This window comes from Sus scrofa, chromosome 10, assembly GCF_054392235.1.
Source record: "Sus scrofa isolate SSC_HxYL_T2T_F1_AM1 chromosome 10, Sscrofa_HxYL_maternal_Yorkshire_Landrace_v2.0, whole genome shotgun sequence".
Taxonomy (NCBI): Eukaryota; Metazoa; Chordata; class Mammalia; order Artiodactyla; family Suidae; genus Sus; species Sus scrofa.
This window is the reverse complement of record NC_139392.1, coordinates 81,015,056-81,029,146: the sequence shown is the minus strand read 5'-3', so window position 1 is coordinate 81,029,146 and position 14,091 is coordinate 81,015,056. Positions and strand designations below refer to the sequence as shown.

The following is a 14,091-nucleotide window of genomic DNA, read 5'->3' as shown; positions in this document are numbered from 1 at the left end:
TAGCCTATTTATACGAAGCTCCATTCAACACTTATCTGAATGGTTTGTTGTAAAATATACATAGAAATTTTCCTTTGATAATAATTGAGGGTATATTTGTGCCAAGTGCATAATTGGCAAGATTATTATTTTTATTGATTATTATTATTATTGAATATTATAATTGAATATTGATTATTATTACTGATTATGATTATTGGCAAGAGTCCACATAAAAAAAATACATCTGTGAATTGGAGAAAGTAAAAAAATAGCACACAGAATTCTTAGGGGAAAAAAGTTGTCAGTAATCAGTTATTAAGATTGCATGCAGCAAAAAATGGAATATGAAGAGTTTATTTCAAATAGGAGAGTTAGTCCTGTATCGCTTTCGTGTGTGTGTCAAGTTTCTACTTACATATCAGAAGATGGAGTCAAAACGGACGCAGGAACTCAATCTGAAAAAAGAGAATAATTCTTGATGCTACATTTCCGAGGAAGGGGCATAAAATACTTCAGAGACTTAAATTTTTGTATGCAGGCATAAACCCAGATTGTCTAAAATAAAGTAAACATGGTAGGAGATAAATATACTAGAAAACTGGACTGAAAAGACTTACCAAAGTTGAGCACAGAATTTGTAACGAAAAATGGGAAGGATGAGAATTAGATTCCTCCCCTAACTGCCATACGCCCAGTTTTCTCAGGACGGGCAGGCTTGAGGCCTATTGCTCCGATAGGCCTGTTCCTTTCTCTCTCAAAGTGTAGTGGTTCACCCTTTAAATTATGTGGTCACCTTACCTAACATCATTCTGGAAATCCTAGGTATGGCCTAAGTTGTAACTGCACTTGTAGATTAGCTCACTTGTTCTCCAGAAAGGAATTTCTGCGACAGAGACCCCAAGACCCATGAGCCTGAAGTAGTCATTATTGGGCTCTTCCCAGGAAGTGTTTGCCAGATAGATGGAAGACTTATCACAAACATGTTGATTAATAAGAAGAAAAGGAAATAATTACTCACAATAAGTTATTTTGGAAGAAAATGTTGACTGTCTGGTTTGGAGGGATGTAGTGAAGTAGACAGTGACCCTGGGATAAATGAAGTGATTCTAATGATTGTCACCTAAGGAAATAGCAGACAGCAATGAGGGATCAGGCCACATTAATAAAATAGTGTTTAAAACTGATTAGTGAAAAAATGATTTTGCAACTGTAGAATTGATGGGTCTTCTGAGCTATTATCATGAAGATTCAGGTCTAGATAGCTATTCTATACATGCTTATATAGCTTTTGCTATAAATATTTTTTCTATCTGGGTTAAAGGGTGCTCTGGAATACTAAATCAGTTTCATTAAAAGCAAATCTGAAAGAAAAAAACTATATATCCAAGAATGCTTCTGTTAACATAAGGTGACACTAACTGTATTTCATGAAGCAGAAAATTGCTTCACACCCAAGTTCTTAAAATCCTTCTTTTTGCTGCCTTTAATAAGACATAGAACATTTGTACACACGAGCTGCAGAAACCTCTAATAGAATTAGCATTTAGTAATTTGGTGTTTTATATGCCTGACAAATCTGATGTGGAGTAAAGCAAGGAAATAAGGAAGCAGAACATTCTTTTATGATCAGAGTCATTCCTTAAAATGGAAAGAATTTACTAATGCATTGTTAGTCATCTAACAAGGACCTGAATCTGGTACAGTCTTAAAAACAGACTCTTCCAGGTGAGCTCATAGATTTGTAATGAAGACAGAATAATAAAAATGTAAAAACAAAGCTTTATGTATACTAAAAACCACTCTAAATTATACATATTATGCTTTAAGCATTGATATTGCAATCTAGACTTCAAGGCAAATTGAACTCAGATGTAAATAGGTAGATAGGTTTCAACATTCTTAAACATAAAGTTTGAAAATAATGAGGGAATCATCTTATAACATTACAGCAAATTCTGGAAATCTTGGAAGTGTTTCCATCAAAATCAATTTCCTTTTCCTTGGAATAGGCACTCTTAAAACTTTAGAAGATAGAGAAGAGTTTGCTATGACTTAAAATATACATGAATAAATATAATGTTCCTTGATCAAAATGCATTGATGAAATAGAGCACTGACTGTTTTCAAGTTTGAATGATTAATGTGAACAAATATGAACTACCACACGTGTTTAAGAGATATTCTCAGTTAACCCACAAATATAATATCTCTTAAAGGATATAGAAGTGCACTATCGAAATTCATTAAACAGATTTTTTTTTTTTTTTTTTGTCTTTTGTCTTTTTGTCTTTTGTTGTTGTTGTTGTTGCTATTTCTTTGGGCCGCTCCCGCGGCATATGGAGGTTCCCAAGCTAGGGGTCGAATCGGAGCTGTAGCCACCGGCCTACGCCAGAGCCACAGCAACGCGGGATCCGAGCCACGTCTGCAACCTACACCACAGCTCACGGCAACGCCGGATCGTTAACCCACTGAGCAAGGGCAGGGACCGAACCCGCAACCTCATGGTTCCTAGTCGGATTCGTTAACCACTGCGCCACGACGGGAACTCCAAACAGATATTTTTTAAAAGACTGTGTTCTGCTAGTCTTAAGACACACTCAGGCAGTGCCCATTGTGGCGCAATGGAAATGAACCCAACCAGTATCCATGAGGACACGGGTTCGATCCCAGGCCTCCCTCAGTGGGTCAGGGATCTAGCATTGCTGCAAGCTATGGTGTAGGTTTCAGATGCAGCTCGATTCTGGCATTACTGTGGCTATGGTGTAGCCTGGCAGCTGTAGCTCTGACTCGACCCCCTAGCCTGGGAACTTCCATGTGCCACGGGTACAGCCCTGGAAAGCAGAAAAAAGAAAAAAAAGAAAAAAAAAAAAAAAAAAAGGCTACTCAGTTACTATTATATGGCATTATAATACCTCAAACTACATCTTTTAGGGACATACAGAGAGAAAAAGCTGCTTCTCTTCTTGGAGTGCCCTGTCCATGATATATTGTCACATTTTAAATGAGCTCATAGTACTTGTCTGAAAGATTTAATTACATTGTAAAATATAATGATAACGAGCCTAGATTAATTAATGGAATAAGGTATACAGATGATTTAGTAAAATGGTTTTCAAACTTCTACTTAACTGGGAGAAACGTTTGTGAAATGTGAAACTTCAAATACAAATCAGATAAAATTAGATCTGGTGAGGGGTTCATAGCCCCACCCTCCCAGCTCCTCCTCTTCCTCCACCATAGCAGTCAATGAAGCCCTCTGCAAAACTAAACCCTGAACTCTGGACAGAGCTTGAAAATCCAAGATTAATGCAGGTTTTCCTAGTTAAAAATACTCATCTTCCTAATTCACCCACTCCTTCCACAGATCGTTTACAAGGACCCACATGCACTGTGATTAGAAACCCTTTTATCTTTTAAGCAATGGGAGAGAGGTGGGATGGATTTGTCTGGGACAGTTTATTGGTTACTCTTTCTGGAGCAGTGATGATGAATGTCAAGCTTTCCTTATAGTTCCTCTCCTAAATGGTAAAGGGCCGTAAAGAAAAGTTCATGCTGTGGTTCTCTGGGAAACTAGAAGTACCGCCGTCTTTATCAGTTTCTCTGTAAATCTTAGCATGCCAAGTAAAATTCTGAAACTTTTTATAGTAAAAAAAAAAAAAAAAAAAAAAAAAAAATTAGTAGAGCTTTCTTTGATGAGATAATGGTCTCATAGAAGGGATTTCTGGTTCCTTCCCCAACTCCAGCTCTGCTATCTTGGCAGAACAGAGGTGGGTTGGCTCATGCATCGTCAATGTTGCTGAGGAAGACAGACAGCTCTGCAAGATCAGGAGCTGTTAAGCTGAGCATCACGGAATAAAAATTTACCAGCGAAAGGATGGCATTTTGCAGAGGCATGGCACACCTAAACCGAAAGACTTTATGTTCTTTTTCCCAAGCCAACAGCAAAGTAAAAGTCACTGCTCTTTCTGCCTACTTCGGTGCATTTGAAAGTGCCATTTGAGTATAACATTTGGTATGAAGTCAAGAAATTTTAAGAAAGGGTGTCAAAAATTGGAATCCTGAAATGTCCAGGAGCTTTATTTATAACTGGGTGTTGGCTTCAATGGCTCACAGCCACAGAGAGGAATCTTTTTTATTTTTTTCCCCCCTTCTTTCTTTCATTGAGGACTCAACTCTGACTTCTGTTCTACCAAGATAGCAAAGGTGAGTGCTGGGCAAGGAGCTTTTACATTCTGGAAGAATTCATTCATCAAAAAGAAAATATATCTCCTCTTTGTTTTATAACCCTAACTTTTGTGGTTGAAGAAGCTGGGCCAGGACTTGGATGATATTTTACGGATTTTCAGTTATAGATCAGGTCACAATGCCTTTTTTTTTTTTTTTTTTTTTTTTCCAGTAAGCACTTTTCAAGCTGCAGCAGGTATTGTGGACAGTAAGAAAGCATAAAAGAACATTCACTGAGCACTCGCTATGTCAAACACCAGAAGGGCACTTCATCTATACTATCTTATTTAAGCCTAAGCAGACCCAGTGAAGGTAGATTTTACAATCTCCATTTTTACAGAAACTGAATGACCAATAATAACTCAGCATAGGTCTCACCCAGTAATCTCTGATAATAACTTGAAGATGAATCACAATCCATCAATGGCAGGGTCAAGACTTGAGCCCAGTTTTAGGTATGCCATTCTAAAGCTCATGCTCTTGCCACTAAGCAAGTTTTTGCCCTAGTCAAATGGGATAATTGTAAGGAATACTGCTAGAATGGGGTGAGAATGATGTAACTGCTAGTTATTGAACACATGTCAGCTACTTCATGCCCGAATGACATCAGTAACCTCCACTTCCTTCTTTTTCTTCTCCACGTGATACTTATAGTAAATAAGACAATGTTGTTTTTGGTTTGTTTGCTTTTCTGGCAGTGCCCCAGTGGCACTGTTGACAATTCTTCATCAAATTAATTATTAATTCAAGTCTAGAACCTCCATTGCTCTTAGTGCCTGGATTCAGAAAAGGAGTTGACTGTGACCCAAGTGCTTTGCTCCCAAATTCTTCAGGATGTGCTAGAATGCTGCCCAGACCCAGGACTCCAAAAGTTGTGCAATTTGCACATTTTAGGAAAAAAGAGCATTGTGTTTTTAAATGGAATACTCACTTTATACATACATTCTAAAAGCTGCAAAAGTGATAAATTTTGCCCTTAGAAATAATTACCAATTAAATGTAATCTTCCTTTTCTAAAATAAAAACTATCTCCTTCATGTATATATGATTGGAAGAAACAATATGTACTATCTAATTATAATCATCTGCCTTCAGTTACCATACCTCAGCCTCACTTTGTTGAAGAGTCTTGGTGTTACTGAGAAGTTGCAAGTCTTTCATACATAAGGAGCCGAATTGTTAAAATGTGTTTTCAGCCAGATTCTGGCCACATTGCCAAAGCCATATTTAAGCTCAGTCAGTGAAGAAAGTTGGGATAACAAGTTTGACTTTAAATGCTAATAGCCTTTCGTAAACCGAAGGCTTTGTATTCACCTCTAATTGTATAACTTTTATCAGATAGTAAATGTTCTGTTCTCAAGATGGGTGCTCTAATCTTGACTGGAGATTGAACTTGGGAGAAGGATAGCCATCAGAGGGCCTCCCCTGGGAGCACAGCTTGGGTTACGTCTCACACAGAAGATCTGAGTTGGTTGGAATGGTGAAAAGGACTTCAATAAAACAGAAGGCAAGCAAACTAAGTATGTTAGAAATTAGAAATGATTTGAAAAGGAATTTGTAGAAAGCAAGGGAAAAGTTTACATTTTTGTTGTTATTTGAGTTTCCGTCTTATCTGAGCCTCAGCACTACTCTCCTCTGGAAATCCCAGAGCAGATCATTTTTTAAGCTGACCAAATTGACAGATGGCTCAATGAACATAGATGTCTGGTTTCACTTGGTGATATACACTAATCCCAGTATTTTACAAAGAATGCCTGCAATTTTTGTATTCTTGGTAGCCTACGATTTCCACCCTACTCAAAAAGTTCACCCACTTCACTCTGAACATTTAGCCCTAAGATATCCTTTGGGTTTTAGCTGACATTGCCATTGTAGTACTGAAATCATTAGCTTTCCAACTTCCCAATATTCTAACAAATATTACTTTGTATCTCTAATAAGAGTCTCAGCAGTTCAGTAATTTTTCTATAGTCTTCTATAGCTGCCTCTTTTTTGCCACTTAATCAAGCTATGAGTTGACTTCTTGTTTTACTTTGCATTCATACAAGGAAGACACTAGCAGGAAGCAGTTAATGATTTGCTATTTTGCCAAAGCTTCACTTTCCTGGGTTCTAACTGCTCTTTATCTCTTCAAACTGTACAGAAGTATTGATTAGGAGTAGTGAGAGTAACCATTTTTTCTTTCTTTCTCATTTTAGGAGAAAAACTATTAATTTTTCATCATTACGTTTGATGTTACCTGTAGATTATTTGCAGAGATGTTGTGATATTTATGAGTATAGAATTTTAAAACACCCAGTAGTTAAGAATCAAATAGTTAACAAAGTATGGAGTTCCCATCGTGGGGCAGTGGTTAACGAATCCGACTAGGAACCATGAGGTTGCCGGTTCGATCCCTGGCCTTGCTCAGTGGGGTAAGGATCTGGCGTTGCCATGAGCTGTGGTGTAGGTCGCAGATGCAGCTCAGATCCCACGTTGCTGTGGCTCTGGTGTAGGCCGGCGGCTACAGCTCCTATCAGACGACCCCTAGCCTGGGAACCTCCATATGCCTCAGGAGCGGCCCTAGAAAAGCAAAAATATAAATAAATAAAAATAAAAATATATATATATATATATAAACAAAGTTAAAATATTTGAAATATGGACAAATAATAAATTTACTCTATGATTACAAACATGGTTTAATTTAAAGAACTCTATTAATGCCATTTATAGCACTGGTATTGAAGATCATTTAGTCATCTTGATAGATAGGAATATATTTAATAAAATCCAACATTCTTTCCTAAAGTAAAAATGTTAGCAGACTGAAATAGATACATATTAACAGTATAATAAATATTATTTCAAACAATGGATAAAATATACCAAACATTAATGTCCAGAGACATTCCCATTAAAATAGGGAAGAAGGCCAGGATGTAATTAGCACTATTATGCACTAAAATTCTATCATTCTGGTTAGTGCACAGAGAAAAGAAACAAATAAGAGATATGATTACTGGAAAGGAGAAGCAAAGCTATTATTTGCAAATAAAAGAACCAGATACGGAATACACAGAAATCAATAGCTTTCTGTATCGGAAATAACCATTTAGAAAATGCAATGATTGGAGTTCCCATCATGGCTCAGTGGTTAATGAATCTGCCTAGGAACCATGAGGTTGCGGGTTCGATCCCTGGCCTTGCTCAGTGGGTTAAGGATCCTGCATTGCCATGAGCTGTGGTGTAGGTTGTAGACGCTGCTCGGATCCCACGTTGCTGTGGCTCTGGCGTAGGCCGGAGGCTACAGCTCCGATTCCTCCCCTAGCCTGGGAACCTCCATATGCCTTGGGAGCAGCCCAAGAAATGGCAAAAAGACAAAAAAAAAAAAAAAAAAAGAAAAGAAAAGAAAAACCAATAGCAAAAATAGCTAAAATCATTACTAACAAACTTAATAATGTACAGGTTCCATATCAGGGAAATAATGGCAGTTCAATGAGGCAATTAAACAAACACCTGGATAAACATTTTAATGGATAGAAAGATAGAATATATTAAAATGTCAGTTATTTCCACATCAATTCTGTCAGTAATGATACCATTTGGAACATCAGAATGTAATTACAAAAATCACAGAAAAGAATAAAAAGAGTGAGACAATTCAAGAAAAATTTTAAAATAAGATCAATGAGGGTAGACTTGAAGTACTAGGTTTTGATAAATCATTAGATAAAACCATAATAATGAGGTCATTATAGGAATTGTACAAGAAGGAATGAAGCAATCAATGGAAGATTATACAATTTCAGAAATATGCCTTAGCAGGTGAGTTTATTATGGGATAAAACATGCAATTCCAAACAAAGGATAATGATCTGTTTATCAGCAAATGATCCTGGAACTCTTATCCATCAATTTGAATAAAGTTTATCTCTTTAGACTTGGATGTAACTTCACCAAGAACCAGAATTAATTTAGAATATTGGAAGTAAAGAATGAAATAACGAGCTATAACTAGGAGAAACTATGGCAATTTTACTTAATGCCAAGGTAGTGGAGGCCTCTCTGAGCAAAAAAAGCAAAGAAAGAAATCTTGAAGGAAAGGTTGAAAAACTACACAATGTAAAATTATAAATGGCAAAAAGAAAATCATATTTAGATTTGAATAGCAAATTACACACAGATGATATATTTAACAGATTTAATGCTCCTAATTTATAGATACGCTCTTTAAAAAGAATATCCTAATTTAATAAAGTGGGGGAAAATGAGTATACACTCAAAAGATGTAGACATATGAATAGTTGATAAACATGATTTAAAACTTTAACCTCACCTGTAATAGAGAAATGCTAGTTAAAACATGATATATCAGGGAGTTCCCGTCGTGGCGCAGTGGTTAACGAATCCGACTGGGAACCATGAGGTTGCGGGTTCGGTCCCTGCCCTTGCTCAGTGGGTTAACGATCCGGCGTTGCCGTGAGCTGTGGTGTAGGTTGCAGACGCGGCTCGGATCCCACGTTGCTGTGGCTCTGGCGTAGGCCGGTGGCTACAGCTCCGATTCAACCCCTAGCCTGGGAACCTCCATGTGCCGCGGGAGCGGCCCAAGAAATAGCAACAACAACAACAAAAGACAAAAGACAAAAAAAAAAAAAAAAAAAAAAAAAAACATGATATATCAGTTTTAATCCATCAAGCTGCAAGAAGGATGGTGGTATGTATTTTTGTAAGGGTTAAAATGGCATATGTATGCTCATATATAAGTTAAATATTTTTCCTTTTTATTAACAAAGTATTGCATACATTGCTGTAGAATTTTAAGACTTAAAAGCATGATAATTTGACTTACATATAATATGAAATGTTTACTATAATAGGTTAAGCTAACATCCATTTTCTCATATAGATACCAAAAAAGGAAAGAAAAATGGAATTTTTAATTTTTATTTATTTATTTATTTATTGCTTTTTAGGGCTGCACCCATGGCATATGGAAGTTCTCAGGCTAGGGGTCCAATTAGAGCTACTGCTGCCAACCTACACCACAGCCACAATAACACTATAGCTGAGCCGCCTCTGCAACCTACACCACAGCTCACAGCAACCAGATCCTTAACCAACTGAGCAGGGCCAGGGACAGAGCCTGCATCCTCATGAATACTAGTCAGATTCATTACCACTGAGCCACAATGGGAACTCTTGTGATGAGAACTCATAGAATTTACTCTTTTAACAACTTTCCTATATATCATTCAATAAAAATTTTATAAAGCCATACAATAGATGAGCTATCATTAAAAATTAATTCTCAAAGGATATTTATGGACATGGAAAAATGCCCAGACTTGTCATATTAACTGTAAAAAAGCAAGTTATCATATGTTATGATTCCAATTGATTAATACATAAATATATGTAATAATACATTAGACAAATTGAGAAATAAGCTAATAATACATTAGGATATTACCTACTTTAATTTCTGTTTTTATACTTTAATGCACTTTTCTATTAAAATTACTACTTTATAAATCAGACAATGCTATTTAAAGCATAAGTATGATTAAAATTTTAAACTATTAGGATAGTGTTATTCAAACTGAGGGTTGCAATTCAGGAAGGTTGTGCTATCAGTTACCCAGTGGGTTGCAACCAGCACTTTTGTTAATGGAATAGAATGGCATTCAAAGAATCTTTGTGCTTTATTTGGATGTTTCAAAAAAAGAAAAGAAAAAGAAGCATCATAATAAATATATAGTTTTAGCAACACACACACACACATAAAACACACAACCATGCACACATACTCAGACATGTAAATGTCTAAACATGTGATGTTAACTCTATTTCTTGATATGATTTATTTCAAAAAGTTTGAAAGACTACATTGGAGTAACCTAGTTGTGAATAGAGTTGAAGATTTCTGAAGTTGCATGAGATTACTTCATGTTGCGAAGACATTCACATCTGGTGAATCAGCATGAAGCTAGAGGTCACTGAGGAATTCAGATTTAACTATTTAAGCCACTGCTGGCTTAAAAATTTTAACAAGCACGGTGTCCAAACATAGGGCTTACATTTGTGAATACAGAGATTATATGATGCTCTGTAATGAAGGAATATTTAAGTCAATCATTTAAAATTCCCTGGGCCTGCATATTTCAACATTCACCAGCGGCACTGAAAAGTTAGGTGAGGAGCAAAGATAAGAATTAAATTTTACTGTGAAATTAGTATTGCTTTGAGTCAGTCCAAGCCTTTTGAATCAAATAGCTTTTAGTTATTTCCATATGGGTGCCGCTTCTAGGTAGTATTTTAAGGATTTTTTAAATGTAGTGATAAAATTATAAATCCTCGAATATCTAGTAATCTGGGTAGAGTTGGCATCTCCCTGATTAAAACATGCTGAGCTGTTACTAAATATTTTGCCCTAAAATGGTTTTAGTGAATTGTCCAATGTGGAACTGATTGTTTTTCTGCATTGCTAGTTCATGGCATATTCATGTCTACTTTTATATGCTCTTCATTCCCTTAGAGCCTTGACAGTGCATAAGTGAGGATATTTTGCCAACCTCAGCAGTAGCTTTTAATCAGAATGATTTATGAAAAGATTAGCTTATTTCCAGCTAAGCCTAAATAATGCAGCTTCATTTCCAGCATAAATCCTTTCCTACTTTACCTATTCCAGTCTGAAAACAGACTTGTCATCCCGAGGGGACACTCAGAGGAAGAAAGAACTCCAGCACGAAAAGCCAATTACAAAAGTTATTTTCCTTTTTGAAAATATTTTTTCCTTGAAAAACAGGGGAAATAAAAACTAGGAAGTAACATATATATATATATTTACTTCTTGGGAAGTAATTTGGGAGGAAAAATAAGATGTGAATTTTAAATTGGATATAAGATTTGGAAGGATAAAGGGTCCTGATGATGTTACGCTTTTAAATGTATGTAAGGCTGCTCTTGATTCTAGAACTCTAAAGAAAAGTTAAGGCTTTATTTTATAAAACTGCAACTCTGCAAAGTGCCACATGTGCAAATGACAAGGTTCTGGATGTCAGCTATCAGGTGGATTGATCCCAGTTTTCCATCTGAAACTCATCTCCAGAGCAAGGTCCCTGCATTCTGCAGATAACTGTTGTTATTGGCATTGGTTTGTGATTCTGAGCTACACCTGGCATCAAGAGCTTTTATTAAAAGAAAACGTCCTCCATATGCTTGCGGATATTATAATGATGTAAATTTTCATAATTTATCTTACAGTATTGTCTGTGTAATAGGTTACTCTGTACTTTATTTAATTCATCTGTCATTCCCAGAGCTCTATGTAATGAATGGTTCAGGCATAAAAATTCTGAAAAACTTTAAGCTCCAGTTTCTTGATTTTAGGAGAAATGTTTTTAGAAGTGAAATCATCCATCCCATGCCTGAGGCCAACTAGGAACAAGTATGCCCCATATGGAAAATGAAATGTGATTTTTTAATAATTTTTAATCAACAATAATGGTTATTATAATCAACATTTTAAATTTTATGACCTACCTCTCCAATGAAATTTTTTCAGTATTTCAAAACAAATGTTCCCGCATCTTACAGCTCCATAGTTATAATCACAGCTGTTTATCATTATACTTGTTTCTCATCTAAGATACTCATGTTTTTAAAGCATCTTTCCATTTCTTTGATGCTGGAGGATCATTTTTCACACTTTTGCAGACTGTGGCAAGAAACCTTACTAAATGTACAATTGATTTTTCCATTAAGATAGCACACCAATAAATACACCTAAGGCTGCAAATACCATTTAAATCATCACAGTCTTTGATGAGGTATTCTAAAGTCTTCAGAATTTTACAGAACTTGATTTTTAGATAACTGGTCAGGAAACTACAGCAAGTGGGCCAATCGAACCCACTTTCTGGCTTTGAAAATTAAGCTTTATTGAAACACAGCCACACCCATTTCTTTATGCATTTGTCTGTGGCTGCTTTGAGCTACAACCTCAGAGGTAAATAGTTAGGACAGAAACTATGGAGCCTGCGAAACCTAAAATGTTTACTATCCTGTTCTTTACCAAAAAATATATGCTAACTCCTGATATCCCAGCTGGGTCTCATGACTCTGTGAAGTTTTTTTCCTAAATTCTCTTTTGTAGATGTTTTATCTTACTGGTGAAATGACCCAGGTTCAACTGTGTAGAAAGCATGGACTTCATTTTTAATCCTATGTATGTATTTTCTTCATCTGAATATATTTTTCCTTTGCGGAATAAGCCGTGTTTTCTGAAACTTTTTCCACAAAACTAAGTTAGAGATGCGATGAGATCTACACTTTAGTCTCATGACTGGATAAATGCTGCAAGCTAGGAGAATATTGTTTGCTTTCGAGGCTGCTTTATTTAATGGGATTCACTTAACCTGGTTCCTGAGGGCTTTGAAATCAACATCCCATTGAAACTGAGTGGAAAATAGTGCGATTAACTTGAAGTATAGCTCCCTAACAATTTGTTTTGGAATTAGGTAATAATGTGAAGAAGGGAATAACTTGAAAATAAAAACATTGGAAACCTATTGTAGTTAGAAGCTCAGACTGTTGAAATCAATTTTTAAAGGAATATTTACAAAACCAGTTGATTTCTATCCATAAATATTGAATAAAGATTTGGTCTAAGTTTAAAAGCAATTTAGATATTTCTCTCATAAGATTCTCTAATACTAATTCCCAAATAAGATAATAAGGGAACTTTAAGTATAAACCACATTTCACATTAACATGGTACTAGTATCAATTACTTAATATTGTCTAAGTCCTATCTACCAAGTGAAAATCCCACTTACTCACTTTCAACAGTTGTCGATCTTGCTACGTGCATACTACACAGACATTACTTAGGTAGTCAGACAGCTGATATTTACTAAACGTTGACCATGTACCAGATAGTCTACTTTTAATCCTTACATAACCTCTCTTACCTCATTTTAAAGATGAGGAAACCAGCTTAGATAGGAGAAATAACTTGCCGACACCATAATTCTGACTCAGGCAGTTTTACTCCAGAACCTTCCTTTGAACCATATACCTCCCAAAGTCTTGTGAGTCCAAGAACCTTGAAAGCAACCGGTTTTAGTGTAGGAACAGACACTCGTACTTGGCATTGAGAGACCCTGAAAAAGGGGTGAAACTTTTCTGGGTGAGAGGAAAAGAGATGCTTCTCGGAGGAGAGAAGGCTTGTGTTGAATTGGGACTGCTAATTAGAGACGAGGAAGGTATTCCAGGCAGGCGTCCCCTGGCGTGTTCAAAGGCCGAGACATGAGAGGTACAACACATTCAGGGAGGGGTAATAAGGCACTTGAGATGGGCTGGCCAAGTGGGAAGAGGCTGCCAGATCAACGCATCACACAGGAAGTCACCTTCACAGGGAGAGACGCACCTGGGGCACCTGTTTACACTGAAAATTGCTGAAAACCCAAGTTATGGGAGAATCTTATTCCGTTAGATCCAGGACTTTGCACGTCAGCAGGAATACCAGGTGAGTCCAGTGCAGGAGAGCCCCTAAAGAACACTGGAAACCACATTAGGGCATAATGGTTTATGTCGCGATGTTTCAGAAAAAAAAAATAGCACAGCTGCTCAGTGGAGAGGGGACGGTTTTCTCAAAAGTGATTTTGATTTATTTAGAATTCAGAAATAATAGAAAGATGGCTTTTCTTAATGATTTACACAATACACCCTTTCGTTTTGTTTGGTTTTGGTGCTATTTAAATTACTCGGGTATGAAACAAAATGCTGAAAAGGGAGGATCCTGTTGTGTTAATTTTTTAAGCATTGTAAGGTACCAAAATGTACGAATTTTCCAAACCCAGCGTTATTTGTATTTTGCCATTCTCAATCCTTCCCACCCTA

At 36.4% G+C, this 14,091-nt stretch overlaps 1 protein-coding gene across 1 annotated transcript in view; it reads left to right on the top strand.

The window, feature by feature from the left end:
• Positions 1 to 14,091, top strand: part of PLXDC2 (plexin domain containing 2) — a 416,197-nt gene that overhangs the window by 328,192 nt on the left and 73,914 nt on the right. The window lies entirely within an intron of this gene.